Raw genomic sequence first — 27,672 nt, forward strand, 5'->3', positions numbered from 1 at the left:
GGATTGTTTTGAGCAAGTCCCCTGGCCTGTGTTCTACAGGGAATCAGACGAGACGATCACACCAGTCCCTCCGGGCCCTGGAATCTATGAACAGAATGAAAAAATCCAGGCTTCTGGTTCCAAACAACTTTTTGTTTTGAAATTTAAGGTAATTATAACATCCAAGAGGACTAAATAAAAAGTTATCAAATGAAATGAAATATTTCAAAATTACGGAAACATTTCTACTGGCCCAAACTGAAGGATTTGTTTTTTTTTCCAGATTTTCAGTTCATAAACATTTTCAAGATTTTGACTTGAAGTCCTGATTTGAGAAAGGACAATTTTTTGATATCTCAGAAATTTTCACAGGATTAGCAAACCATTTCCTGTTGCCTGTACTCTCTGGTGGCATTTCCAAAGCACAGACAGCAGAATGAGGTATTTGAGGGCTGCTTTCAAAAGCTAACCATGAACAGGTGAAATTCACCCCTGCACGGAGGGCCAGAGTGAGGCCTGAGTACCAGGAAAGTGTTCAGCATAGTGGTGCTTCAGTCCTGTCCAGGCAAAGCCCTCTGCATAGGGGTAGATCTGATCTTTTAAAAGAAGGTGTCTCTAGACAGGTAACCGTTAGACATAGGAACTAGCTCCTCCACCACTAACTCCCCTGCTTGCCCCCCATGGAAAGCCAATGCCTAAGAGATTCAAGCAAGTTTTGCACTGCTGCAGGGATGGACTAGAAAATCCAGTGGGTCTTTTTCCACCTCTCATTTCCATTTGTTCTCTCCAGGTCTCAGCTCTGCTGAAAAAGCCTGTCATTTGCCTTGCTCATTCTTTGCCAGTTAGGTAAGCATCCATCTGCATTTCCATTAGAAACTCCCTCTCCTCCCAAAAATCTATTTAAAAAATTACATAGGTCCGAAATTTGGCTGGTGAGGTCTCAGTCTAGGAGTGAAAGGAGCTGGAACCAAACTGCAAAGGAACAGAGAAGAACAATTTTTTCCTCCATAAAAAATAATACTAAAGGAATAGATTTCTGACTTTGAATTTCCTGGCATTTGTCAGGGTCACCTCAGATCTAGGAGAGCCTTTAAATCCACACTTTCTGTGCCCCCCTCTCAAAGAATTGCTTCCCAATGCTTGCATATTACCATGCAGGCCTGTGGCATGGCTGAGAAGGGATAGGTACTTAGGGTGACATTCACTCCAGTGCACTGAAATCAGTTGCAAGCCCTGTGGTTAAAGTTTAACCCCATTTCCTGTTTGGCATCCCGGCAGCTCAGAGCAAAAAGAGACCAAGCCCAACAACGTACATTTAAATCTCATAGAAGCAGCACACGCACAGTGTTATTGAGATGCCCCATGGGAGTCTATTCCTAAACTTTCACTGACCAACAACTTTTGGGAAATAAAGACAAAATAGCCCGTGCTACTATCCAGCTCTTTACATAATCAAAGCATGTTGCAAATATTCATTAAGATGGTGTGGGAAAAAACCCAAACCTGTTAATGGGAGCAAGGCCCTGAGCCCACAAAGCATAGCAATGAGGAGTCAGATTGGGCTTCAGTAGAATTACTCGCATGCTTAAAGTTAAGTGCACGCCCAAGTGCTTTGGAAATTCAGCATTTTAGGACCCCAGTCTAAGGTCTCCAAATTTAGTGTTGCCAACTCTCACAATTTTCTCATGACTCCTGCAATAGTTGGTGTTTCTCTTAAATCCCCAGTGCCCGGAGTCATGTGATTTAGGTGAGAATCTCAGCTATCATTTAGGGGAAAAGGTAGCTCCTAGCCCTCCTGGGTGTAAGGAAGATCTTGAAAACATGAACCCTAAAGGCTCAAAGCCCAGAAGGCCAACAATAAGAGCTTAAAATGTATAATTTAAAACAAAACAACACACCACCTCATGATTTTTAAGCCAATCTCATGATTTTGGACCATCACGAGTTGGCAATAATGCAAGTCCTTGCTATTTAAAACACCAGCCAGGGCTAGGCAGGTAGTGGCAAATACACTCTTTGTGTCCAGGAACTGGAGAAACTTTTTCATTTCACAGCTGTAGTTTTCTTTTGACAAAGTTTGGGGTTTAAGTCCCATTTTCGTCTGGTGTGTATATACACAATTAGCATAATTGCACAATTCCTGCTAGCACTTCCCTGTGTAACCATGTCAGAGTGGCCAATGGCATTTTTAAAGAGACCCACAGGTAAATTTAACCCCTGGAAAGATACATGGTTAAACAGACAGGCTCAGGAAAAGGGAGAGGAATGGGAGATTTTAGTGTGGGGTTTCAGAATCCCATCTTTCAAGGCCTGGATATTGGTGATTTTCACCAAATTTATTTTTCAAATACCAGAGCAGCCGTATCCACCCACAACCTTCCATGGATGAAAATAATCAACAGCAGCATTTAGTCTGAAAACAAACATATGGGATTTTAATTGAACAACAATAACAATAAAATGCTTCTGAAAAACTGTAAAACGTGATTATGTCGATTTGGGTTTTAAACATTTTGGATCAAATCCAGTCCTGGTGTGAACTGGTGCAACTCCAGGGACATCAGTGGAGTTCTGTTCATTTGTAGCTAGGATGAATTTGGCCCTTCCTGTTTAATATTCTTATTGCAATTCGAACGCAATTGCTCTGGGCCACCGCCAGGGGGGAATTATCATTGGAGCTTTAAACTAAGCTTGTCAGCACGCAAAAGTTGTACAGCTTTAACTACAATGGTATAGTTAAAGCAATACAACTCCCTGAGTGTGGATGCAATTTTACTGGCATAAAAATGCATATACCAGTATAACTTATTCTTATACAGGAAGGAGAATGAGCTATGCTGGTATGAGGCATCTTTCTAATAGTATAGCTGCATCCTTCCTACGGGTTGTACCGATAACTATTCCAGTTAAAAAACTAACTAACTAAATAAATAAAAATCATCCTCGCTAATAGTTCTACCAGTACAAAATCTGTATAAAGAGCAGGTGTAATGCTCTTATTTATGTTATAAAAGGCAGTTGTTTACTAAGTACCAGCTGATCATGAAGAAAAACATGTTTACTGAGGTTTCAAAGCTACTGAACATGTATATTTATGAGAGGGTTGTTAAACTGGAATGAATTGGTGTCACTTACAATTCCCTGATTGAGTGCAATACTAGATAACACATAACAAACACCCCACTCAGCACTGGGGCACCATCACGCTAGGACCAGCCAGTGCCCAGAAGAGCTTACAGCTAATTTCCCCAGTTATACAATGGGGATATTGATACTAACATGCTTTGAGCGCTATGGATGAAAAATGCTTGGTAAGCAGTAGGTATTATTATTTCATATACAATAACTGCAACATGCTAAGGGCTGGGCTGATAACTGTACCTGGTACCCTTCGGATGAAATGCACCTGCTGTCAGGCTAGAAAAATGAGGGCTTGATCCTCATCTCATTTGAGTCAATGGGGAAAAACAACCCGCCCTCTCACTGATTTTAATAGAGAAGGATTGAGTCCTAAGTGTTTTAAGGTTTTTTGCCCAAGGGAAGGGAAATTTCATTTCCAGCACCAGCCTCTGCTGAACACAACAACAGGCTGAGAGGCAAAAACCAATGGCACTGAAGGGAAAGTGGATGCCGCTGCCAAAGTGCAGTTAATGGGGACTTTTCCTTTCCAGCCCAGGGGATCCCCTAAAAATGAGAGAATACAAACTCAACCCTCCCATCTGGCCCATTACAGGCCTGCCAGGGAATGCACAGGGCAGGGATGGGTTTATTATTTACTGGCCTTTCTATTACAAGTGAACTTCCCCCAACAGGACTGCTACATAAATAGGACCCGATTAAATGTTCCAATGAAGTCTTTCCATTAACATCAACAAGCTTTGGATCCGGCCCATAACGTTGCCAAGCTGGATCAGGTCCATGGTTCATGCAGTCCAGTATCTGCCTCTGGCAGTGCCCAGCATCAGCTGTTCATGAAACCTCTTCATGGAGCATTAGGGAATAGACGACCCAGATGGGAAGTTTCTTCCTGACCCCCCTCAGTTAGTGGTCAGTTTAGCCCTGAAGCATGAGGGTATATATATTTTTATCCTATCCAGTGCAACTGGGGAGGTTGCTATTATTGGTAGAAATGTCTAATCCAGGGAGCGGAGACCATACCGTGTGATTTAGGCAACGAACAGCGATTCAGAGATTGAAACCCATCGGCATGAACCATTCGTGGCCGCAAAATCAAGTGCTTAGATTTTCCAAAGAGCTCAGTCCCCAGCAGCCCGCATTGGTTCCCGCTGTGCATGGGTCAGGGGGTGGGCAGATTCTCCATTGTTCTCAGCAGGAGCTGCTGGGGCTTGAGCCCTTTTGAAAATCTGGCCCTAAGTCTGTTTGTAGATAATTAACGAATGGAGCAAGGGGCTGCTGAATTGTCTAATGAACTGTTCACTGCTCATAGTTCACCCAGATCTACAACTGTGTTTGGCCACACAGCTCCGCGTCACAGAGGACCATCCAGACACCACCCCCATCCCCTTGCATGCAGATGGATTCCTCCTAACACACGATACTGTAAATTAACAGACAGATACCCTCAAGGGTTGACCAAGGTCATAGGCAGAGGGGCTTGGTGGGGAGGCAGTGAGGCAGACAGAACTATGCTGAAAATCTAAGGGGGGGAGGGGGGACAGAGGCCCAGCCCCCTTTTCTCTTTGCTACACATGGCTGAACTGATTGCTTTGCACAGCTGGTGTGATGCACAAGGGGGCAGCCCTATGGCTTGGAGCAGCAGGCCTTTCAGACACACGGAGGGGAAAGTTCACCACCACACACCCCACTCCTCTCTCTCTCACTCTCTCTCTCTCTCTCTCACACACACACACACACTCGAACAGGAGCATTTCCTTTGTACATCTTGGGTGTCTCAAAAAAGTCGGTCCTCTCCTGCACGTCCTGCAAGGAGATTTACAGAGAAAGAATTCCATGCTGATTAAAGATCCCAGATCTGCAGCTCTGGGTACCAACATCCTCTAGATCAGTGGCTCTCAACCTTTCCAGACCTCTGTACCCCTTTCTGGAGTCTGATTTGTCTTGTGTGCCTCCAAGTTTCACCTCACATAAAAACTACTTGTGCTTACAAAATCAGACATAAAAATACAGAAGTGTCACAGCCACTAGTACTGAAAAATTGCTGACTTGCTCATTTTTACCATATAATTGCAAAATAAATCAACTGGGATATAAATATTGTACTTAGATTGCAGTGTTTAGTATACAGGGCAGTATAAACAAGTCATTGTCTGTATGAAATGTTCATTTGTACTGACTTCGCTAGTGCTTTTTATGTAGCCTGTTGTAAAACTAGGCAAATATCTAGATAAGTTGATGTACCCCCAGAAGACCTCTGCGTACCCCAGGGGTACACTTACCCCTGGTTGAGAAGCACTGCTTAGCTATCCTCAGATACAGCACAGATGGCTGCAAGGCAAACTATCCCCACACCACCCTCTGCCAATACGCCTGCGCCTTGCACTGTGGGGGAAACTGACCAAGAGGAGCGTGCCCCCTCCGCGGCCAGCAATCATGGCAGTGGCTTTGTTTCCATAATGTACTTATTAGAAATTCGGGGATGGGGGAGGGAGGATTGTGAAGTTGGGAATTGGACCAACACCTGCCAAGCTCATTCCAGATGGTTCACCCCCCAGTTACCGATGGAAGTAATTTTGCTTGCCACCCACATGAGCCTTGATTCACACCAGCGACCTACCAGTAAATGGCTCTAAATCCCCATCACCAAAGTCCAGAATCACCCCTTTTCTTTGGACCTACAGCCTGCTCAACATTCGCTTTGATTTCCCTCTTTCGCTAGCAATCAGCCCAACCAGGAGCCACTTTTTCCCCTCATAGTTGCTGTCTGTGGTCAGAATGCGGCTGGATCGTAACAAAGCGTTAGGAGCTGTTATGCCACCAAAGATACTGCGTTCACTCTCTCTATTTTAGGACTTTCTATTGCCTCCTACCTATAGTATCCAAGCGCATGGGGCCAGGTCAGTGGCAGGTAGAATTTTAAAAGGACTGGAGAGACACTTTTGTTCTCTTTCAGGCCTTTATTTACAGCCTGCTAGCTGCACCTGCTGCATTAGTGATCCCATTGTATGCCATGGCATATCTGCCTTCCAGCAGGGATTACGGCGATGCCGCGGGAGGGGGAGGAGGGGGCCACACAGAGCTGCATCCCTGGAATGGCAGCAAAGCCAGAAGGGCAGAGGTGGGGTCACAACCCGAGTGCCATTATCCGGTTTACCAAGCAACCCAGCTCCTGGTCAGACAGTACAGAACCGGGGAGGATGAGTTTAACCCTGTCCAGAGAGATGAGCAACAGAGGGGGTGGGGGATAAGGATGGGTGTGAGCCCTGCATCTGCCCACATTAAGGGTTAAACCAGCCCAAACGCGAACAGCCTGTGCACGCGCCGCTCCCAGCAGCTGAGCGCCACCTGCTCCACTCTGGGGAGGGACAAGGGAAGCCAAGCAGAAAATTGTGCAAAAGTCTGTGGGAATTCACAGCAGAGTGAACCCCCTAGCGAGTCCCCACCCCCCTGGCTCAGCCCTGGAGCAGATGCAGCACACACAGCGGATGCAGGGACAGGCTCTGGTGCAGGCACTGGGAGATGATCCTAATGTCGGCTTAGCTAGGAAGGGGGAGTCAGTGCAGGCACATCTGCCTGGAGAGGGCCCCTGGATGCTTGCAGAGAGCTGTGCAACGTGGGCTTTCCCCTCCCCCCAGCTGCTTTTCAGAGGCAGAAGGCATCAGACAGCCAAGGGCAAGGAGGCAGACAGGCCCTGGAGGAAGGCCTGTGGGAGCCAGGGAGATGCAGGCCATGCCTATAAAGGGGGGACAATTCACACCTGTTTATAATCAGACAGAGGGAGGAGCAAGCCTGAAAAAGGTGAAGGCCGGTGCCTTTTCTGTCAGGCTCCAGCTTCCATCCATCCTACAACACCCGCCTGAACTGCATCCACGCAGCCTCGTTCCCAACCAGCAACTTGGAGCTGGCTGTGTTCTGCCTTGACTACTTCATCTATATGAGTCGTTCCCAGGGCACGCCTCTCGCAGGCAGTATGGCCCAGTGGATAGAACACCAGGCTGGGAGGCAGGAGAGCTATGTTCTAGTCCCAGCTTTGCCACTTGCTCACTGTGTAACCTTGGGCAAGTCACCTCTCGGTACCTAACCTGTGCCGTCATGTGTGTGCGGTGGGAATGCTTCCTTGGTCTGGCTCATCTATTTAGATTGTAAGCTGTTCAGAGCAGGGACTGCCTCTTACTGTGTGCATGTACTGCACCTTGCACAATGGGGCTCCAGTCTCTAGGGTCTCCTGTAATATGAATAACTGGAGAATGGCGTAGGAGCAGAGCAAGCTCCACCAGCCAGAGAACCCTGACATGGGATGGAGACCCAGATTTAGTGGCCGGGCTCTAAGCCAAAGAGCAGCTCCAAACTCCCTCCAAGGTGGAGGGTGGTTTGGATTCATGGCCATCTGTACCCAAAGTGAAGGACACAGCTAAACCTGCTGGGATTCGCTCCTTTAGCATAGGCAGTATTTCCCATGCCCTCCTGCTCCTGACCTGATTCAGCATTTCTGGGGATCAGGAATGCGAGATAACCTTAGGTTCACGTGGGACAGACACTAGTGCTAGGCGCTGCACAAACACATAGTAAGAAGGAGTCCCTGTCCCACAGCTTAAAATCAAACTAGACAAAGGCTGGGAGAAAAGAAGGATAATTCTTCCCATTCTGCAAATGGGGAACTGAAGCATAGAAAGCCTAACTGGCCAATGTCACACAGGCAGAGCCAGGAACTGACCACAGATTTCCTGAGTCCTAGCCTGATGCCTTAAGCGTGGATCAAAGATGAAGCCCAGTGGGAAAAGCCACAGGACAGGGATAGCACCTTGAGAGGGGGGATCTGACTTGCACAGAGCAGCCTGCTACAGCCAGAGCAGCTCACAGACCTCCTGCTGGAACAGTCCCCTCAAGCAAGGAAATAAATAAATAAATAAATAACAGGAGCGTTCGAGGAAGAGCTGTATCCAGGCCTGCTGTTTAACATGAGTGTGGCTTAGCAGGGCAAGCACTCAGTGCCCAGGGGGCCTTTGCTTACATACTCCCTGCATTTCGGCAGCAACCGAGAGTGGGATACATGTATTGGTAACACAGGGAACAGTTGCACCAGTGGCTCAACAGGAGGCGTCCTGTGAGGGTGGGGTGGGGTGGGGTGGGAGGGAGAGAGACAGAGGGAGTCGGGTGGGGGGCAGGAGGGAGGGAGGAAATGAGGGCTTGATCCAAAACCCATGGAAGGCAAAAGAAAAATTCCCATTGATGGGCTTTGGGCCATGCCCTGGATGGGGAGAGCAAAGAGAGGTGGTCTAAGGAACATCCAGGGTAAGGACTGATTGGCAATGCCCAGAGAATAACAACAGCGTCTGGAGGGCTTGGGGGTGGAGCTGCTCAAAAATTCTCCATCCGAATACTGGACAGAAAACAGCTTTTGCAACAAAAGGGAGAATTTCACCCTAAAAATTGTCCATTCTTGGGTTTTCACTGACATTTTTCAAGTTTGGTTGTTTTTTTTTTTAAATAAAAACCCAAATATAGAAAGATTTCAGCTTCTGGCAACCAACATTTTAAACAAAGAATACAAAACAGTTTTCGATGAAAACCCAAAAATGGGAGAGAAAAATGTCAGTGGAGAGGAGAGAATTTTCCTTTCTGTCCAGATTTTTGGCAGCAAAAAGAAATTCCGAGCAGCATTCCTCCCAGCAAATTGTACACTCCTGACCACCTCCTGGGGCCAGCTACACCCCAGCACATCTCAGTGGTAAGCCCCTGTTCAAAACTGGGTCAGAGATGGGCCTGCCTGCAGCTGGGGTTAAGTAGGATTGTTGCTAACGGGCTTCGCTGCGCAGAGCTATTTTTCGGAGGCGAGCGCCGTTACACTGAAAACGCATTGGGTGGCTGTTGGTATGTACAACAGAACTTAGATTTTACAAACCCCAGTGACCAGCTGTACAAACCATTTTTCCCCAATTGGTGTGTGGGGCCCATGGTACTGGACAGTGCTCTGGCTCCAATTATTCTGACTATGTCCACTGGTCAGTGCATGGTTGTAGATTTCTAACGGCCCTGCCCAGCACAATCCCTCCCCAACCGTGAAACTAACAGGATCTGCAACAGGGCCACCTGCCTCATGTCAGTTTCTATCAGAGCTATTTAAACAGCACTGATCACCGCAGCTATCTAGGTGCTAATTGCCAGTGTGACCACATCTCTTTGCGGACTACAGGAAATGTTCTGAATCGATGAATGACGATGACATTTCAGAGGCTCACATGAATGCAGAATGAATCCAGCCTTAGCAGCCGTCCCCAGACCCACCTGTGTCCCTGACACCTTTTCCCTCTGCCCTACACACTCTGGCCTACTTTTCAAAAGTGACCAGGGATTTTCAGGGCCCCATTTGTGACACCTTTCAACAGACCTGATTTGCAGAGGGCAAGTTCTCAGCACCTTGAAAATCAGGCTCCTTTAAAGGGTCTCAGGTGGAGCATCCAAAATCACCAGCTGTCCTTTGGAAATCTTGGCGCATGGCTTTAGTTTCCCCTGCCATGAGCCAGAAGCCTTTGTGTGCTATCCGGCAAGGTGTAGAGCTCCCTCTGAAGCCAAGAGGCATTGTGGGTGCTGACATCGAGCAGGATCAGACCTTTCCGTTGGGAACAGCGCTATGCTAAAGCCATCCAGATATTCTCCTGCATTGCACTATATATGCACACTGACAGGAAGGCGCCCTCGAAATGGAGAGCAGTTTGCATCCAACCTGTAAGATTATGTGTTTCTTCCTCTTTAAGGCACTATGTTTCCTATTAATAGCGGTGCTGAGTCCAGTTCAGTCCAAGTCCCTCTGGAGCAGGCAGGCAGGCAGGATGTGGAGCTGCAGATGACACAGGCTCTTCAATCATTTCTCTACGCATTTCCACCCTCGGGAGGAAATCCTGCTGCGGGAAGGTGGGTGGCTGATGAGGCCAGGTCGGGAAACCCCTGAGCGATGGATAGATGGAGATGGGAGGCTTCCAGCACATCTGGATTGGACTCTGCATCACCCAGTGGCCTTGCAACTGAGCAGCTCCCTGTGATCAAAGCCAAACAAGCCTGAAGGCAGAGTGAGGGGGAATTGTGACTGGGCAGGTGGAGCAGGGTTTATATTTATATACAGCCCCACGTTCGGCCACTTTTTAGATGGGCCCCAAGTCTCCCACCTCCTGCTGTGGTGAGGTTCCATCACATGGTTTAGGTCAGTCTACTCAGGAGAGACCCTACTAAGTTTTAACTATGAGGTCTCTCCAATTTGTAGCACAGATGAGGGCTTATGCCACCTACCACTGTAACTAATAGAAGATACAACTTCAGGGCCCCATCGCTTGAAGGCTGTCAGTCAAGACAAGATGCCTTTCTCAAAAAACATGCTCTAGCTCAATCACAAGGTATGGGCTGGATGCAGCAGTCACTGCGGGAGGTTCTCTGGCCCGGGTTATGCAGGAAGTCAGACTAGATGATCAGACTAGGCCTTCAAACCTAGGCATCTAAACAGAGGGCCATCTCACCTCCTGTTCGGTGGTGGAAGGGCTTCCTGGGAATGTTCGATGTTCTGCCCACCCACTCAGCCCCGGTAAGGGCTCAGTTCTGCGCTGCACAGGTGCAGAATGCTGCATAGATAGGTGCAAGGTACAATGCGCTGAGCAGGATGGGAAGCACGGGGGAACCTAATCTTGCATTAGGGAGATGCTGCTGCATAGCTATCAGGTTACTGCAGCCTAGGAGAGAGGCCTAGGAGGGGACCATTCACCAAGTGCCTCATTAGTACGATGGGGATCAGACTAAGCCCATTTGCCCTCTGCACCTCCCTTCTCCCCAGTTTGACCCTGCACTCTTGCAAGGAAGGGAGCTAGTGCAATAGAGGAGCAATGACTTGCTAGGTCTAGAGCTTCACCTTAACTTATGTAGCCTCCACTCACATGGGGGTGCATCAGCCTCAGGAGCCTGGCGGCACATTGTGCAAACGTGGCAGGACAAGACCTCAAAGGCGCCCAATCCGGCACAGAGCAAACCTGGCTAGACTCTGCAGAAACGGGGCATTCCCCTCCTTTCAGCAGTTTCTATACATCAGTGATCTCTCATCTCCGTCCTCAAGTGCGCTGGTGCTGCAATGCCACTTGGTGTCTGAAGGGCCACGATACGCAGGAACCTTCTGCAACGCACCCACTTCCATTTCCTGTGCAAGGGTTTCAGTTTGGTTTGTAGCTCCACTGTACGTGTCAATTTATACAGCTGGGGAAGGACCCTTCCCTCGACCGGGGCCTCAGGCAAAGGGCACATACAGGGGGCAGTGGCTTAAAAGAGCTCCGGGCCAGATTCTCAAGTGATCTGCACTCCAGATCAGGCCGGGGTTTTCACAGCAGCTCAGCTGTGATTGTGACGTGTATGGACAGATTGTCAGAGGAGCTCAGCACATTGGCTGCTGGGTTCTGATACATCAATAGTCACCCTTACCCCTAACTTCCCTCAATACATCCGATCTGCGTGTGGCTATCTGCACAGATACACAAACCCCAACGGTATTTCCGCCCTCAGCAGTCTTGTATCCCTTCTCAGAGCCCCTCTGGATTTTGATAGAGCCGAGTCCTTGAATGTTCAGGAGGTGCTTACGACAGAAAGGCTATTAGCCGTTGAACTGTAAGCAGCTCCCAAGCAGTTGCATTAGCTATCTGGGCTACACCCCCCTCCAAAAGCATGTTTACATAGCTGATCCAGCACCAGGCTGTAACAGATGCCAGTTAAGAACAGGTATCAAGGACGAGCCAGAATAGCTCACCTGACACAAGCAGCAGCTGTAAACTGGGTGCACCTTGCAGGCCGGTTCCCTCCCCTACAAGGGGTTTGAAATCCTGGCAGCTCTGAGCAAGATGGGACTGACTCATGCTTGGACTCTGATGCACTTGCAGCTATTGACCCTGCCAGTACTAGGCCCGGGGGACAGCGTTTACTGTCTGCTGGTGGGAATGAGGATACTCAGACTCGTGTTGTAAGATTGGATGGAACCTGCAGCCTACAAGGGGAAGGCTGGTGCTTTATGCTTCTCAGGCCTGCTCATCCCTCTCCCCGAGTACAAATGGGAGTGAATTCTCTCCACTTTATAAACATAACCTCTATCTCCCTGGCTCCCCTCTGGAGCTCGCTGTGCCTCCATGCCTTTGAATGTCTGATCCTTTCCTACACACTTCTAGCAAGGACAATGTATCCTGCAAAGGGAGCTTGCATTGGAAGTCACTATCTGGTGGATGTTCCTGGATCACCCCTGTAAGGTGAATCTACAGCTGCAGACTTTGTGCAGGTGAAGTTCTTTTTCCCCACCTAGAGCATCCCTTATCCCTTGAAGAAAGAGGTAGCTGCAAAATCTCACCTGCACCCCCAGTAACACAAGCCCATTGCCAATGAAACTATTGTTTTATCCTCTCTGCCTGTGTTATAGAGTCACCTCACAGAGCAGAGGAACTACCGCTGGGCAGCACTGAAAGTGCTGTAGGAGTTGGCCAGTACTCCTTCCTTCCCTCTCTGCCCTCCCCGCCTCTCTCCAAGTGTCCGCAAATACCATCGCCCCTCTGCAGCCCTGGGGAAAGGTTAGCACGGGGCCAGGGAAAGGGCCTGGGAAAGGGAATGACGAAGCTGGGTGGCACAGCTAGACCCAGACCGAACTAGTCACGGCAAGAGTGTGAGAAAAATCAGCAGAAGCCAAGTTTAAACCACTGTTACAGAGACAGTCCCTTCAGCTGTTCTCTGATCTCCGCCTTCAGGCACATTTCCTGCTTGTACAGCGCTAGTCAACCTCTCCCTGGCACATTCATTCCTGCAGCTGAAATCAGCTGGAGAATTCTCAACAATTAAATCATTCATGATTCTCTTGAGTAGTGGCTGCGGGGGCAAGGACCCTGCACAATCCCCACCTGCCTTCAGACATCCCAGGCCTACGTCAGACCGAGCAACCTGGTCAAGGGCTGGACACACATTGTTACGCATCAGCAATGCTGCACCCAGTGCAGGCCAAAGGGAGCTGCTAGAAACCAGTAGTGGGGTCGTTCTCCTTTCATTTACACCAGTGACTCCATGGCTTTGATGCAGTTACACCCAATTGACATCAAGGGTAAATGAGAGGAAAATCAGCCTTACAGTCTGTAAGTGGGACCATCTCCTAACACTTTCAGGCCCACTCGGTGTATAATAGTGTGGATTTTCATCTCAGTTTCAAACTGGTTAGGCTGATCAAGACTGGTGTAGGTGAGAGGAGAGCAGGCCTAGAGGGACTCTGTATTAGGTGTGCACACGCAGGGCCAGATGCACTGATGCTGATATAGGTAAATTACAGGGGGCTTCATCCCAAAGGAGGGCAGGACCCTACTACCCCCAGCCTCTGAGGGCTTCTGCCAGGGAGATCCTTAGCTCATAGCTAGTGCCCCATCGAACCCTGCCTATCCAACCAGGGGAGGCTGTTGATATGGCACATTGTATTAGCATATTCCATGTTCCCCGTAAGGAGGGTGAGGCTGCATGGCTAGCTACAGTTACAGCCCCCCCCCCCCCGCCCCAGCTACCCCACTAACTCTGCACAACACCCTGGGAGTATCTGGCCCCGTACATGTATGGAGCTGATGGGAGCACACTTTACACACACACACAAATGGATCCTTACAGGTATTGGTGGGCCACAGAAGCACAAGGCCAAAAGGCAGATACTTTTAGGACCCAGAAGCACTGCTGATGCGCTGCCTGATCCCACTTTGCCTTTTGTTTGACATTATCCATTCACAGTAAGGTGGCCAATGAATGTTCATCTGCCCAGTTATACTGGTGGGGCTAGAAAGCCTGGTTTACCAATCACATTTTTTCTCTCTCGAATAGCTACACTGCAGTTGACATTAAAAAGCAAGGCTGTATTTATCGGATCACACTGATGTCAGCATAGATCCTGTAGCATAGATGCTGTAGCATAGATCCTGCAAACAGTTCAGCACATGCTTACCTTTCTGTATGTGAATAGCCCCATTAAGCCCTGGTGCTTACCATTAAGCATATGCGTAAGAATTTGCAAGAGCAGGGCCTAGGATATTCCATTCCAAAAGCAGGAAAACATCACAGTTTATCATGACATGATCAATACCATGCCAAGTGCCTTCTTTTTTAAAACGCTATATCTAACACACACATGCATGTATGCTAAGAACAGGAGCCCTGTCGAGCAGCACAAGGAATCTGATCTATGCCCCTTGTGGGTTTGAAGAAACACATATCTACACCCTGCTCCAACCCAGCAGAAATCTGGAGCAGCAGGGGGAGTTTGACATCATGGAATAGAACAGAAAATCTAGAGCTGGCTCTCTCTACCGCTAAGACTTTGCTGACTGGCAACTTTATAATTTGATGCGGATTGTTGTATTGTCTGGCTAATAAAAATAATGCAACTTTTTCAGGCTTACTGTACATTTAATGGTCAAGGTTCCAACATTTTGTTTTCATTCGAGTCGATTATTTAGTGCACTATCCAGCTTTCCCAAAATCCGGTTTTATTTTGCTATTATTGTTAGGGTTTACAGTTCGGGGGTGGGGGGGGGAAGGCTGGGCTTGATTTTTTGGACTGTGCACAGGAAATGAATCACAATAATCCTGTATACGATCCAATTTAGCAGCAGAACTTTCTCTTAGTAGGTCAGGTATGATTTTTTTACAAGGAAAAAAGCAGGAGTGCCTCTTTCATTAGTGATTTTCCTATGCTGATCATCATTTTAACCAGGCTTACAGTAGGATCCATATACATTACAGATAAGCCAGTCTATACATAAAATACATAAATAAGTTCCTTATGTCTCCCTTAAATGTAATATACAAACATTCTTGTCGTGCAACACGGGACCGGAATGAAAATAAACACAGAAAAGAGTGTAGTTAACCAATGAGAGACTCCCATAAGGAGTCAAACTGTACAAGTTTCCTACTGGGGGCCAAATTCCCCTAGTGTTTGCACATCACCTTTTTTTTTTTTTTAATCACACACAGGAACAGAGCCCAAATCCTAAAACTCTTTCAAGGCCATAATGCACTTTCCCACTCTTTGGAGGCTTGTTTTATTCCTTGCAAATAGGAAAAAGAAAAATCTTAACAAAGGGGGGGATTTTTTCTCAATCCTGCCATCTGGAAAAGTCACAGCAGAGGGGAAGGTGCTGCTGTTTGTGTAAGAGGTGCAGGATCTGCTCTGCTTTGTTGTGAAATGCATTTATTTTTTTGTGGCCCGGTCTCTCTTCTTTCTGCTGGGAGCAAAAAGAGCCTTGCGAGAAGGCTGGAATGCAAAACAAATGTCTCCAAGGAGATCCTGGCTATTTACTCACATGTTAAATCCACAGAAAGACCCCGCTCCTCCAAAGGGAGAAGGGGGAGATTGAAATAAAAACCGACTTCACTTATTTGAACTAATCATCTCAGAACGCCCTGCAGCTAGGAAAGGAGGTTAAAATAAACCAGGGATTTGCCTTCCACCCCCACAAACATTCCCCTGCAGTTGGGATCCGTCACACACACCCCTCCTCCAGCAACCTGCTACCGACTTCTGGCTTTTGCTGCTACATATATCCAGGGCTGGGACTGGCGCGGAAGAACCTTTTCCTCCTCCCTGTATTGTTGCATCTTCAATGTTTCCATTTTTTTAAAAAACGGGAAATTCCTCCCGCTGGTTAATCTCAGGCTCTGCGTAATCAATGTCAAACAGATCCTAGTCAATTTCACGTCCCCCCGCCTGCCCCAGTTCCACTCCCGAAAGCAGCCGCGCGTCAGTTTCTTACCTGATATTTGCACTGCGATTTCCTGGGCTGTGAAGATATTGCAAGTGTATTTTTGTGTGCCTCCCTCTTACTCTTCCTCCCTCTGGGTCTTTCACACACACACACCTCTTCCTCCTGTGGATGGTTCTTCCAAAAATCCTCAGTGCGATCTTGTCCAAAATAAACGCTTGTGCATCTGTGGGACAGATAAAATCAAAGGAGTAAATGCAGAAAAGCGTCCCTCCTCGGATGGTAGATGGCAGGAAGGGGTGAAGCCATCAGACTGCAAAATCCCCACCGAGCAAAGCGAACTAGGCACACACACACAGAGAGAGAAAGCGATGCAGCCAGGGGAAGACAATAGAGAAGAGGAGAAGAAAAGGGATGTGCCATCTCCTGGAGACCTCAGGCATTGCACCGCTGAAAGCTTGCTTTGAAAGGGCCAGCCACAAGCACACTTATTGCTCTCTGAAGCAACCAAAGGCAAATCAGCTCCCTAAGCACAGAGCCTCCCTTCCTCTCTTTCCCACCCCCTTCTCCATGGTAATGGGGTCTTAGATTCACCACTGTGGGAGCAGAGCACTGGGATTACCCAAACTGCTCTGCAACTTTGTTTCCTGCTCTGAAGGCACCTGCCCCAATATCAGGGTTAGCTGCATTTAAATTAAAGAGGTGAAAAATAAATCTGTCTCGCCAGAGACTTTACACCCATGCTTCCTAAAAACAAGTTTTCCCCTTTGCTCCTCTAGGAAATGCCTGTAAACATCTGCCCTCTTAGTGTTCTTGACCACCTGTAGACCATGCACAGGGAAGACACTTCACTGAACAGACAGACGGGGTACTGCTGCCCCAAAGACCCTGCAGTGAGCGCCGCACAGACATACCCCTAACACCTATGTATTGGAGTGAATGGGATTTTTGCCTGGGTGCACAAGTCCTACCTATGCAAGCCCATTGGGTTTGTGTTGGCAGATGCTTCAATAGGACTCTGGATAGGTTCAGAGCTCTACTTGTGGGGCTCTGGTTGCAGGGCCTACGTTACATCAAGAACAACAGAATGAGATGAGAACTGTAGGAGGGTCGGAAGAAGTGGCTGGAAAAGGGAGAGTGCAGAATAATTATGAAGTTCATTGGGAGCATTCACTTTGATGGTTGCAATTTATTCTTTCCCTTATTTATTGACTAATTATTATTTATTACTTGTACTGCAGCAGCACCTAGGAACCCCAGATCTTGGACCGGGACTGCATTGTACTTGGCACTGGACAAACAGGGAACAAAAGGACAGGGCTTGCTCCAAAGAGCTAAAGTCCCGATCCCTAAATCAAGTCAATGTAGGATCTGTATTGCCAACTCCAGAGTTCAAAAACCATGAATCTGGTCTCAAAAATTATGAGATTAGTTTCCATTTTTTTTTAAAGTTTTGGATTAATTGTATTTGTTTTCTTGTTTCTGAGCCCTTAGGGTGCACTGGGGTCATATCCATTAAACTTATTTTTTTTATATATATAAAAGCTGAGATTCTCACATATTCACATGAATCCAGAAACTAGGGCTTTAAGAAAAACACCAAATATTGCGAGACTCATAACAAAATAGTGAGAGTTGGCAACCCTCTGGAGTGTTCTTTCTCTTGCATTCTGTACAGGTTCTTATATTGCTCACCTCACGGTAGTATCTAAACGCCTTCCATTATGTGACATGACTAAGAGCTCTCAGTTTGTTCTGTATTTCAGTAGCAGGGGCGGCTCTAGCAATTTCGCCGCCCCAAGCACGGCGGCACGCCACGGGGGGCGCTCTGGTGGTTGCCGGTCCCGCGGCTCCGGTGGACCTCCTGCAGACGTGCCTGCGGAGGATCCGCTGGTCCCGCGGCTCCGGTGGAGCATCCGCAGGCATGCCTGCGGGAGGTCCACCAGAGCCGCGGGATCAGCGGACCCTCCGCAGGCACGCCTGCAGGAGGTCCACCAGAGCCACCTGCCGCCCTCCTGGCGACCGGCAGAGCGCCCCCCCGCGACATGCCACCCCAAGCACGCGCTTGGCGCACTGGGGTCTGGAGCCGGCCCTGTTCAGCAGTAACCATGCACAGGATCCTGCCTTGTGACACAAATCTGTGCTTTTAGTGGGGTGCATGATATTGCAGCATGAACAACACATTCTGGGCTGCTGTCTCTCAGGAACAAACTATGTCCCTATATTTAACATGCACTTGTCCTTTGTTTCACTGATACACAGGTGACCATCCCAGAGATAGGATGGAAGTTCTGTCTTTTCCCCTGAGACTTGGAGAATCCCAACATTTTTAGATTCCAAACTACCATGCTAATTTTCAAAGTGCTGCCCACTGATGAGGTGTTAGAGAATATAATAAATATTGGTAATTTCATATAATAAAAGTATTGTCCAGTTCTATCTGAATGGTAGCCATGGGGCAAGACTGCCAACCCCCGTCTCAGCAGCAAGGCCAAGAACAGAATGGGCCACGGAGGCCCAATTTGCCATCCAGAGCTAGAGAGGGTCCCCAGGTTTGGGGATCCAAAAAGCACATGACAGAGAAGTGTGGAGGATAGCTGCCTGTGCTGGACATGCTGTGTGTATTACTAAGAGATGGGCCTTACTCCAGGGCTGTCAATCTGGGACCTTTCACCAGAAATTAATTTTAAAAATATACATTTCAAACCTCAGGATTTAAACTCACCCTATGAGCTCATAACAAATTGGACATTTATTCCACTGAGCTCACCACCAGGCCAGCTGAGGTTACTGTCACAAGCCCCTTTGATTTATGGTCTGGCTGGGGTCAGCACATCACCATCTGGTTATTCCAAATGCCTTGCTCCTCTTCCTCCAGTCTCCCAAGACACCTTCCCACACTCAGGTCATCGGCTGTGATGCCGCTGTACCTCCTTGTGTTTGATTTCTCTCTCCCCCCCCCCCTTGCAATGGCCTGATTTTCAAAGGCACCCGCAGCTCCTATTGACTGCAGTGGACTTTGTGGTGGCTCAGTACTTTTAAAACTTGGGCCACTCTCCTAGTTAGGCTATAAAATTGTTGGAATCTGGGCTCAGATTTTAAAAAATGCTCAGCACTCAAACGTGGGACCAGATTCTCCAAAGACTACAGCTCCTGGTTGGGCATCTAAATAGGAAGATTCTGAAAAGGGCACAGTATTCTAAGCTGTTGTTCTCAGTGGGAGCTGCTGAGCCCTTTTGGAAATCTGTCCTCTTGTCTTTTTAAGCACTTGGTCAAACACCATGTTAAACCTACAGCACTCTGGGGATTAACAATAATTATGGATTCTTAACATAACAAAGAATCTTTCATGAACTAACCAGCCATGCAGCAGAGTTTTTCCTCACAAAGGAAATTTACAGACAGTTCTAAAAGGTGTGGGAGAAAACCAAATCGTAGAAGCCCACAGTGAATGTCAGAATTTTACACCCAGGACCTTGGACCCAACATTCAGGTTTGCACATCAAGTCTTTGCCTTAGTGACTTTTTAAATAAAAGGTGTTTACTTCCATTGCAGCTAATCATCCAAAAAATGTGCTGGTAAAATCTGCCCCCCAATGGAGAAAGATAACCGTTGCATTGGAGGAAAGAAAGGCAAATGTTGGAAGAGTAACACTTACTCTGTGCCTGACTTTAGCCCTCCCACTACACAGCACTGAAGCTGATTAATTATAGCATGGTACAGTTAAAGCTCCCTAGGTCAATATTGTCACTGCTGAGGCCAGAGATGCTGGAGACACCTGAACCATTAGAAATGGTCTAGTTACCCATCCCTTCCCCAGGGTGGGATGGTTTCCTGCAGCTTATTTCCTAGCACTTCATCCAGAATAGTTTGAAACATGCCAAATGATGAGGCTTCTACTCCTACCCTTGGGGAAATGATGCCTCTGGGTAACAGATCTCCTCTTTCACATATTCAGTCTAATTTTTCCTTTGCTTGATTCCATTCCTTCTGCCAGGCTTCTCGTGATAGCCCTATTTGGCCTGGAGGAGGCCAGCCCAAAACAAAGGATAATTATTCTAGCTAATATTCCTGTCATCCACATACCATGTCCCCTTTTGTTAATTTCCTGATGCACAGCTCACCTCCCACCCGAGTCCTGGATTCCTGATCCTGGGAGCTTTGGAGAGGAAAGGCGTTGTATAAATATAAAGCATCAGTTTAACTCTAATGATACTAAATGTCCATGACTCACTTGACTGGATTCCAGGCAAAGGCACCTGTCAAAGTTAGACTCAGGACTCACAGTTTGTCAGACCACTCTGTTTTATTAGCAAAGCGCTCTGCTGATACACCCAGATAATGTGTGAGTGCCATGCAAGACACAAACTACCTTATTTATACAGATAAAAGGGCGCAAATCTAACAACATAACATAACAAGCAGAATCTGATACGTTTACCTGGGCTAGACATGCATATCTTATTTCCTTACTAACTATTACTGATCTTCTGTTAATGTCCCACCATTAGCTTGAGTGAACCCATTGTTTCATACCTTAATGTTTCTCTTCCTGACAACCATATTTCAATATTCCTTATTTCTGCTTAAAGGGACATACAACATTTCTTTAATCCATTCTGATTTTTATAATATAATTCATTCTACTTTCACACACCTCACTGTGTTCCCTGGCACCTCATAATAGCCTTGTCTCCTAATCTGAGACACTCCAAATCCAACGGCATTCAAACTGGCCAGCTCCCCCTGCATTTACTGATGCTTCATGATTTAATCGCATGAAAAATAAACTCCCCTTGCTTAGCTGCCAGGCCCCATCCCTTCTCCTTAAATAGAACGTATTGCTGGATTAGGAGGCAGATCTTCCATTTCATCCCAGGGAACCTCTCCCAGTCTGGGGTAAAGCTAGAGGAAACGTGGCTTGCCTCTGCCCACGTTATGCTTGTTCTGTGCCTAGTTTAAAAAATATTATTCAGCATTGTTCAATATTGATTTATTCGTATGTAAAGATGTGACTTAAATGTTGCGAGTCAAAGGATTCATCAGCATCTGTTCAACGTTCTGAAGATGGAAATCCCTATGTGTTATATTTTCCTTGTTTTAAACATGGGAAGATTTTAGAGGGCCAGGGGCTATAAAAGCAATTTTCAAGGCTTTGTTACGAAGATATGTATCATCATCAGCTGTATATTGATGCCTTACAATTATATATTACTTGTCATCCCCAAGGCTCCCAGGGTCAGGCACCAAGGACTGGGGTGGGTGGGGAGCAGTGCATCAGGAAATTAACAAAAGGGGACAGGTTATACAGATGACAAGAATGGCCAGCTATAAAAGTTAAAGCAGACAAAGACGTCTGATAGAGATTAAAAACCTCACGTTTCGGGGTTTAAACCGATCTTCATAAAGGATTAGGGAGATCTTGTCCTGGGATTATCCTACATCAGCCACTGCAGGGTTTCTTATACCGTCTTCTAGGGCAGTTGGTGCTGGCTACTGTTGAAGATGGAAAACTGAGCTAGACAGCCCCTGAGCTGAGATGGTAATTCCTATGTGCCTAGTCCCACTTATTTTCAATGCAAGGCTGCCCAGAGGATTCAGGGGGCCTGGGGCAAAGCAATTTTGGGGCCCCTTCTATAAAAAAAAGTTGCAATACTGTAGAATAATATATTCTCATGGGGACCCCTGCGGGGCCGGGGCCTAGGGCAAATTGCCCCACTTGCCCCCCCTCCCCCCCCCGTCCTCCTGGCAGCCCTGTTTCAATGTGCATGAAAATGCAGACGAGGCTAGAATTGCCATAATAATATTAATTAATAGTAAGCATCCATTTTCATAGTCCTAGCACTGTGCAAATTTAGATCCCCATTATGCTGTCAGTTCCAGACAGAGTGGAATTCCTGGAAGGGCTGGTGCAAATAAAAACTAGAAAGCCAGAGCAGTGTTTGCAAAGTACCATGTATAGTGCAGGAAAAGCCTTGTCCTCAAGAGTGCCCGGATAGCTCAGTCGGTAGAGCATCAGACTTTTAATCTGAGGGTCCAGGGTTCAAGTCCCTGTTCGGGCGCAAAAGCTTTTTGCATTACGGGGGCGTTCAATACAGTGGCAGCAGCGTTACAAACCAGAAACCCAACGTTTTTAAAAGCCCGATGTCTTTTTAAAAAGCGCGCACCGATGTCAAATCCTGGCACGAGCCCGGCGTTCCCCTTGCGGAGAAGCGTCGGCCAAAGTGGGAATCTAACAGGGTCAGGGGCTTTGCAGCGGCTGCTGCAGGAAAAATAAAATAGGCGAAGGCGGAGAAGAAAAAAGAGATTGAAAAATAAACGAAAGGGAAAAGAAAAGCAGGATTCGCCCGAACAGGGACTTGAACCCTGGACCCTCAGATTAAAAGTCTGATGCTCTGCCGACTGAGCTATCCGGGCTCCTTGGTAAAGCTCGCCACTGGGAGAGGTAAAAGAGGTGAAATGGATGTGGGGCTGAGCAGGAAAGCAGCCACTCCTTTAATTATGCACAGCCACTGATAATGAGTGGTCATGTATCATGCAAAGCGAGGGAAAGCTGCACTACGAGACAGGCTTGAGCTTGAGCATCAACTGGGCAGGGGATGAGGGGTAGAACTCCCCCTAGCAAAGCCTGTGCGGGGAGGCGAGCCCAGTTCCAGGAGGGTCTTCGCTGCATGCAAGAAAATGTCTTTGCAAGGCTGTGCTGTATGTTGACTGTTAGCATCTAGTGATCTCTGTATGTCAAGTGCATGGTAAGGAAAGATTTGTCATATTCGTAACAGATTTTAAGGTGGGGGTTTTGTGCAGAGAGAACAAGCTTGGGGTCCACAGGGGTGGTGGCGGCACATTTTGGGGCATTACTTTCCACGGTGATTGTAGGGGGCAAAGATCTCTGTATACACTGGGGGTGCATTGCATTGCACAGTGACTGTGGGGTCACAGGTCTGTGCACACACTGCAGGTGCACTGCTTTGCACAGTGGCTGGGGGGGGGACGGGGACAGATCCCTGCACACTCTGATGGTGCATTGCATTGCACAGTGGCTGTGGTGAGCACTGCTCTCTGCGCACACTGATGGTGCATTGCATTGCACAGTGGCTGTGGTGAGCACTGCTCTCTGCGCACACTGATGGTGCATTGCATTGCACAGTGGCTGTGGTGAGCACTGCTCTCTGCGCACACTGATGGTGCATTGCATTGCACAGTGGCTGTGGTGAGCACTGCTCTCTGCGCACACTGATGGTGCATTGCTTTGCACAGTGGCTGTGAGGACACAGCTCACTGCACATACTGCAGGGCGGGGTGCACTGCTTAAGCTGGGCCCAGTTTTGGTTGTTGCTTTCCTTCCTCTAGCTCGGTCTCTGTCCCAGGGCCCTTGCCCCCTCACGGTCCGCCAACAGCGAGGCGGCGCTGGGACACTCCCTCTCTCCCCCTGGCGTCTCTATGGTAGGCGCCTCGCTGGCCGAGCTTCCCCGACGCCTCCTTTCTAGGCCTGGCTTCTGGTGTTCTCTATGGTCGCAGTCCATCCCGCAGGACTCTCCCCACGCAGTCCCTGCGGAAGTGGCCGCGCCGCCATGTTGGCTGGGAGGGGAAGTGGAGGCCTGGCCCCCCACTAAGATGGAGGAGAGGAGCCAACTGGGGGCCTAGGGCCCCCTCAGGCCGAAGGGCGAGTTGGGGCCCATGGAGCAGCGCTAGGTGAGCCCGGGGACCTGCCTGGAGGGGCGGGGAGGCCCTGAGGCCTGGGTCCTGCTCCCAGCCTGCTGGCTTGGGGGTCAGAGGGCATCGCCTGGGGCGGGAGGCAGCAGGGCAACGGGGGGGGGGAGATCTGCCTGGGGGGACAGGCCCTGCTCGGGGGATAGGTGCACACAGGGGATGCAGGTTGTGGCAAGGCCCTGGGAGTGGGAGGCGGTGTAGGGGCTGGATTACCTGGCTGGCTGTCGAGACACCTTGCAGAGGGCACTGGCGGGACCACAGCCTCGCACAGCTTCTGTTGCTATTGAAAAGTTTAAGTTGTGGGCTTTTGTTTTGAGATATTTCTGCTCAACATTGTGTGTGTGTGTTGGGGGGGGGTGTCTACGCCCATTAATGCTCAACTGTCTGTGTGTTGGGGCGGGGGGTGTCTATGCCCATTAATGTAAAAGAAAATCTCCCTTCTGGCAGGAATCATCCTTGTTCTGATAGCGAACACATTCACATTTGGGCTGCCGTGGTCTTGCGTTAGACAGCTGTGGATGGCACAGGGCTGCTATTTGATGTTTGTTTTGCAGTGATGATAAACTCAGTGCGACTTTGTAAAAATAGAGCCCTAGCAAGGACAGCTGCAGTTGTGCCATTCAGAAATTAATGTATGTTTCTGAACACTTTAATATTTATATGGTTAGTTTCATTTTCCAGTGATCGGTTTTAGGGAGCTCTGACAGTTGTCTAATGATGTATGGTTTGCTGTTAGATGATGTTTGATATACCTGGTCCATCAATAAAAGGAGCACTTGGCAAGTGTTTCTGTGTTTACTATTTTCTGTTTTTTTCCCCCTTTTTCCCCCTAAACTGTCACATGTCTAACAGCTACCTAGAGCATGACTTGGTACCTTTGACAGCCTTTGGAGGAACTGCTGATAGGAGCATGTTACTGCCTGATTAGGAGGGAAAATTAAGGCGGGGGCGCGCGCAGATCTGTACGTCATCGGATGCGCCGTAATTTTGACGTTGGATGCTGGCACGCCTGCCCAGAAATGAATGCTGGCAAAAGCCCATCTGTAGTTTAGGAACTAGCCATTCTGCTAAGTGCAACTTAAAAACAAGGAAGCATTTTAGGAAAGGATTAGTAAGGATTTTTTTTTTAAAAAGGGGACCGAAAAGTATGCAGTTTCGTAACTATCTTGTTGTAAAGTGTGAGAGTCCATTTTTAGTGTGCTTTTTTGCTTCCTGGAGTTTTGTCTATATCTTCCAAAATGATCAACAGAAAAAGTTACTGCCAGCCTGGTGCCGAGTTTTTGAAAAGATGTTATGTTCAGCCAGCTTATTTAAAAGCTACATTGAAATGAGCTGTATTGCAAATGTCTGGTTAATTGTGACTTGGATTGATGAAGCAGCTTCTAAATACATCCAGTTGAGTTTAACGGAAGAAGAATGTGAAGTCCAGATCTTTTTTGGAAAGGGGGTGGGGGCAGATAGGTGAGGGAAGTAGGGAGTGTGATGTTAAATGAGGATGAGATTTAGATGGATTTGAGGTCCTTTTTGTATCTCTGAGAGTGAAGTGTTGTTACTATATTGTGTAGATTTTAGGCTAATTTTGTTTGTGCTAGCATTCATTAGTGTTCCACTGTTCTATTACTGGTTGTGCAGCTCCAAGGTCACTGGGTGGCAGGTCAGGACTACTTATCTCTTGAGAACCCTGTGGATTAGGGTTTAGTCCCTGATACCCACCTTGTGTCTCTAATATGCTGCCTATAGTGAGTCAAGTTCACTTGTCTATAAATAAGCATTTAAACTGCCTCCTGGGGGTAGCAGTTGTAGAAATGCTAATGCAGAAATGGTTCAGCTGGCATTTTAGCCTCTTTAGTCTAGACCTGGTTGGAGCAGGGTTAGACAGTGACTGTCTTGCAATAGAGCTGCCACCGCTGAAGCTGCCTGGGTGGAAGTTGAACTGGGGGAATTCTTAGCAAAAAATGTTGGTCTAGACAGCGTGAGTGAGCATGTTTTGGAAGTGTGTGTGTCTGGAGTTAGACTGGCAGACAGATATACAGCAGAGCCTGGTCATAGTGAAAGCTGGTATTAAAACACTGTTCTAGAAGTGGAACAAAGGTACCTGTTTGCTTCAGTGTATTGTAGTATGTAAACTTCTGTTCTAATATGCCTGTACCTGCTTACAGTCAAGTTCTCCTGTGGAAATCATAACTTCAGTATAAGAGGATTCCCTTTACTGTGTCACTGCTGCTGGGACATATGTGGTTCTCAGCCTCAGTTCCTTTTTCAGTGTCTGTTAAATGACTAGTAGAATGCATCTGGCACAGCACTGGTTACATCACTTACAAAGCTATAACTGATAAGATATGTGACACACATGTGATCACTTTAATATGCACACCTGATAAAGGAGGACCTATTTTTAAAATCTGGATTTTTCTACTCCTTATTTTCACTTTCTGTTTGGAAATCTCAGTGATGATTGAAACATTTTGTATAAGAGATACTATACAAATCTGATCTCTAAATGCTTTAGAGTTATACCATTATGGACACTTTCTCTCCTTTTGCTATTAAGAGCCATAGGGCAAGGAAGAAGTGATTTTGGGGACATGTTCCTTTGAGCATCTTTTGAAAGATACTAGAAAAATAATCCCAGAGCAAATAGAAATGTTAATGCCAGCCATAGAAAACAACCTCTATTTTATAGCTGCAAAAACCCTCAGCTAAAACATGACTTGTAAAAGTGAAAGAAATGGGGATAATCTTAGCATGTCTTGTTTTCCATCCCCAAAAATAGAGGCTGCATGATGTAGTGTTTTAAGCACAGGACTGTAAGTCAGAGAGACCACTAGTCTGTTCCTCCTTGCTCTGCCACTGACTAACTATGTGACCTCTGTCAAGTCAAGTCACTGGGTCAACATCAATTTCAAAAATCACTCTTCACTTGGATGAGAGTGTGGGGGGGAAACTATCTACTGTTGTTGCAAGTATGGCGGTTGTGTGGTCTAGTGCAGTGTTTCTCAACTTTTTAATACCAGGGACTGGCTTGCTGCCTTCCTGAACTGTGTCCGGAGATCTCAGAGGCTGGCGCTAGTCCACGAACCAGTTGTTGAGAAATTCTGTTTAGTGTACAGGGCACTGAATAGGGAGTCAGGACACCTGGGTTCTACTCCCAGCTTGGCCACTTACCTTCCATGTGCTGACAGTGGGCAAGTCACTTCCCCTCTGTGGCTCTTGCCTCCCAACCTTGTCTCTTTGTCTATTTAGACTGAAAATAATTCAGAGCAGGGACTGTCTCTGTTTTTTTGTCTGTACACCTGGCACAATGGGGTTCTGATCTCAGTTGGGGCTTTTAGAAGCTACTATAAATACGAATAATAACTTCAAAACCATGATCTTGCAACTGCTTCCTGCAAGTGAACCTCTTGCCTATGTGAAAGTTCCACTGATTTCCTATATATGTACTTTAGATATATGAAGTTGGGTGTCAAAGGTTATTTTACAGACTGTGTGTTAATCAGGGTGTTCTAGGGACGATAGGGACAAGCAAAAATAAAATCTAGATGAGAAACTCATCACCAATTCATATTAAGCTATAGTAATAAATGTGATCAATTTCTTCAGCATATAGAAGCCTTTGGTTTAGGACAGAGAAAAAAGCAGCTCTTTGCTGATACTACTTGCATAAATTAAGTTCCTACAGGTCCCTGCTTGTCTTGTAGAAGGAGGTTTTACCAGAATAAAGTGGTGGCTGGGTTATACAATCAAAGATTATGGTACCATGGTTTTTTTTGTTTTTGTTTTCCCCTTTGACTGTCTGAATCCAAATCAGTTTACTAGAATTTCTGTTGTTCATCAAGTAGTGTAGAGACTCAAAGGACTTATAGATAGTAATCAATCACTTTCAAAGGGAAAAAAAGCCCATTAGGATAAGATTACTGCAAACATGTTTGTCTACAGTAGGTTTCTAGATGTATCACCGGTGACAAATACTGTGTCATTGGTGGTTGATTTAGGAAATTTTGCAGAGCCATTTGCCAGTGCTTAGGGTTTTTTTTTTAAATAACTTGAAAATAAATCTAGATTTCCCTCTTCCTCCCCCCCAAAAAACGGTTTTGCAATAAAAGAACG

The 27,672-nt window shown here is 47.2% G+C and overlaps 2 protein-coding genes and 2 non-coding genes across 7 annotated transcripts in view; 2 read left to right on the forward strand and 2 right to left on the reverse strand.

The window, feature by feature from the left end:
* PIK3C2B (phosphatidylinositol-4-phosphate 3-kinase catalytic subunit type 2 beta) overlaps positions 1-16,236 on the reverse strand; it is an 83,709-nt gene extending 67,473 nt beyond the window's left edge. The window contains exon 1 of the mRNA XM_045014967.1: positions 15,906-16,236. The gene's annotated coding sequence lies outside the window, so the exon portion shown is untranslated. The remainder of the gene's footprint in view (positions 1-15,905) is intronic.
* Positions 16,237-21,844: 5,608 nt separating this feature from the next.
* On the forward strand, positions 21,845-21,917 carry TRNAK-UUU. The gene has a single exon. It is a non-coding gene; the product is annotated as a tRNA-Lys (tRNA).
* Positions 21,918-22,199: 282 nt separating this feature from the next.
* Positions 22,200-22,272, reverse strand: TRNAK-UUU. Its single transcript has one exon. It is a non-coding gene; the product is annotated as a tRNA-Lys (tRNA).
* A 193-nt stretch (positions 22,273-22,465) lies between these two features.
* The window catches only part of MDM4 (MDM4 regulator of p53), a 40,168-nt gene continuing 34,961 nt past the window's right edge, over positions 22,466-27,672 (forward strand). For 3 of the 4 annotated variants that reach the window (XM_045014244.1, XM_045014246.1, XR_006578939.1), the window contains exon 1: positions 23,442-23,547. The gene's annotated coding sequence lies outside the window, so the exon portion shown is untranslated. Of the gene's footprint in view, positions 22,605-23,441; positions 23,548-27,672 lie in introns of those variants that run through there. The other variant, XM_045014245.1, reaches the window with a different exon arrangement.

This window comes from Mauremys mutica, chromosome 4, assembly GCF_020497125.1.
Source record: "Mauremys mutica isolate MM-2020 ecotype Southern chromosome 4, ASM2049712v1, whole genome shotgun sequence".
NCBI lineage: Eukaryota > Metazoa > Chordata > Testudines > Geoemydidae > Mauremys > Mauremys mutica.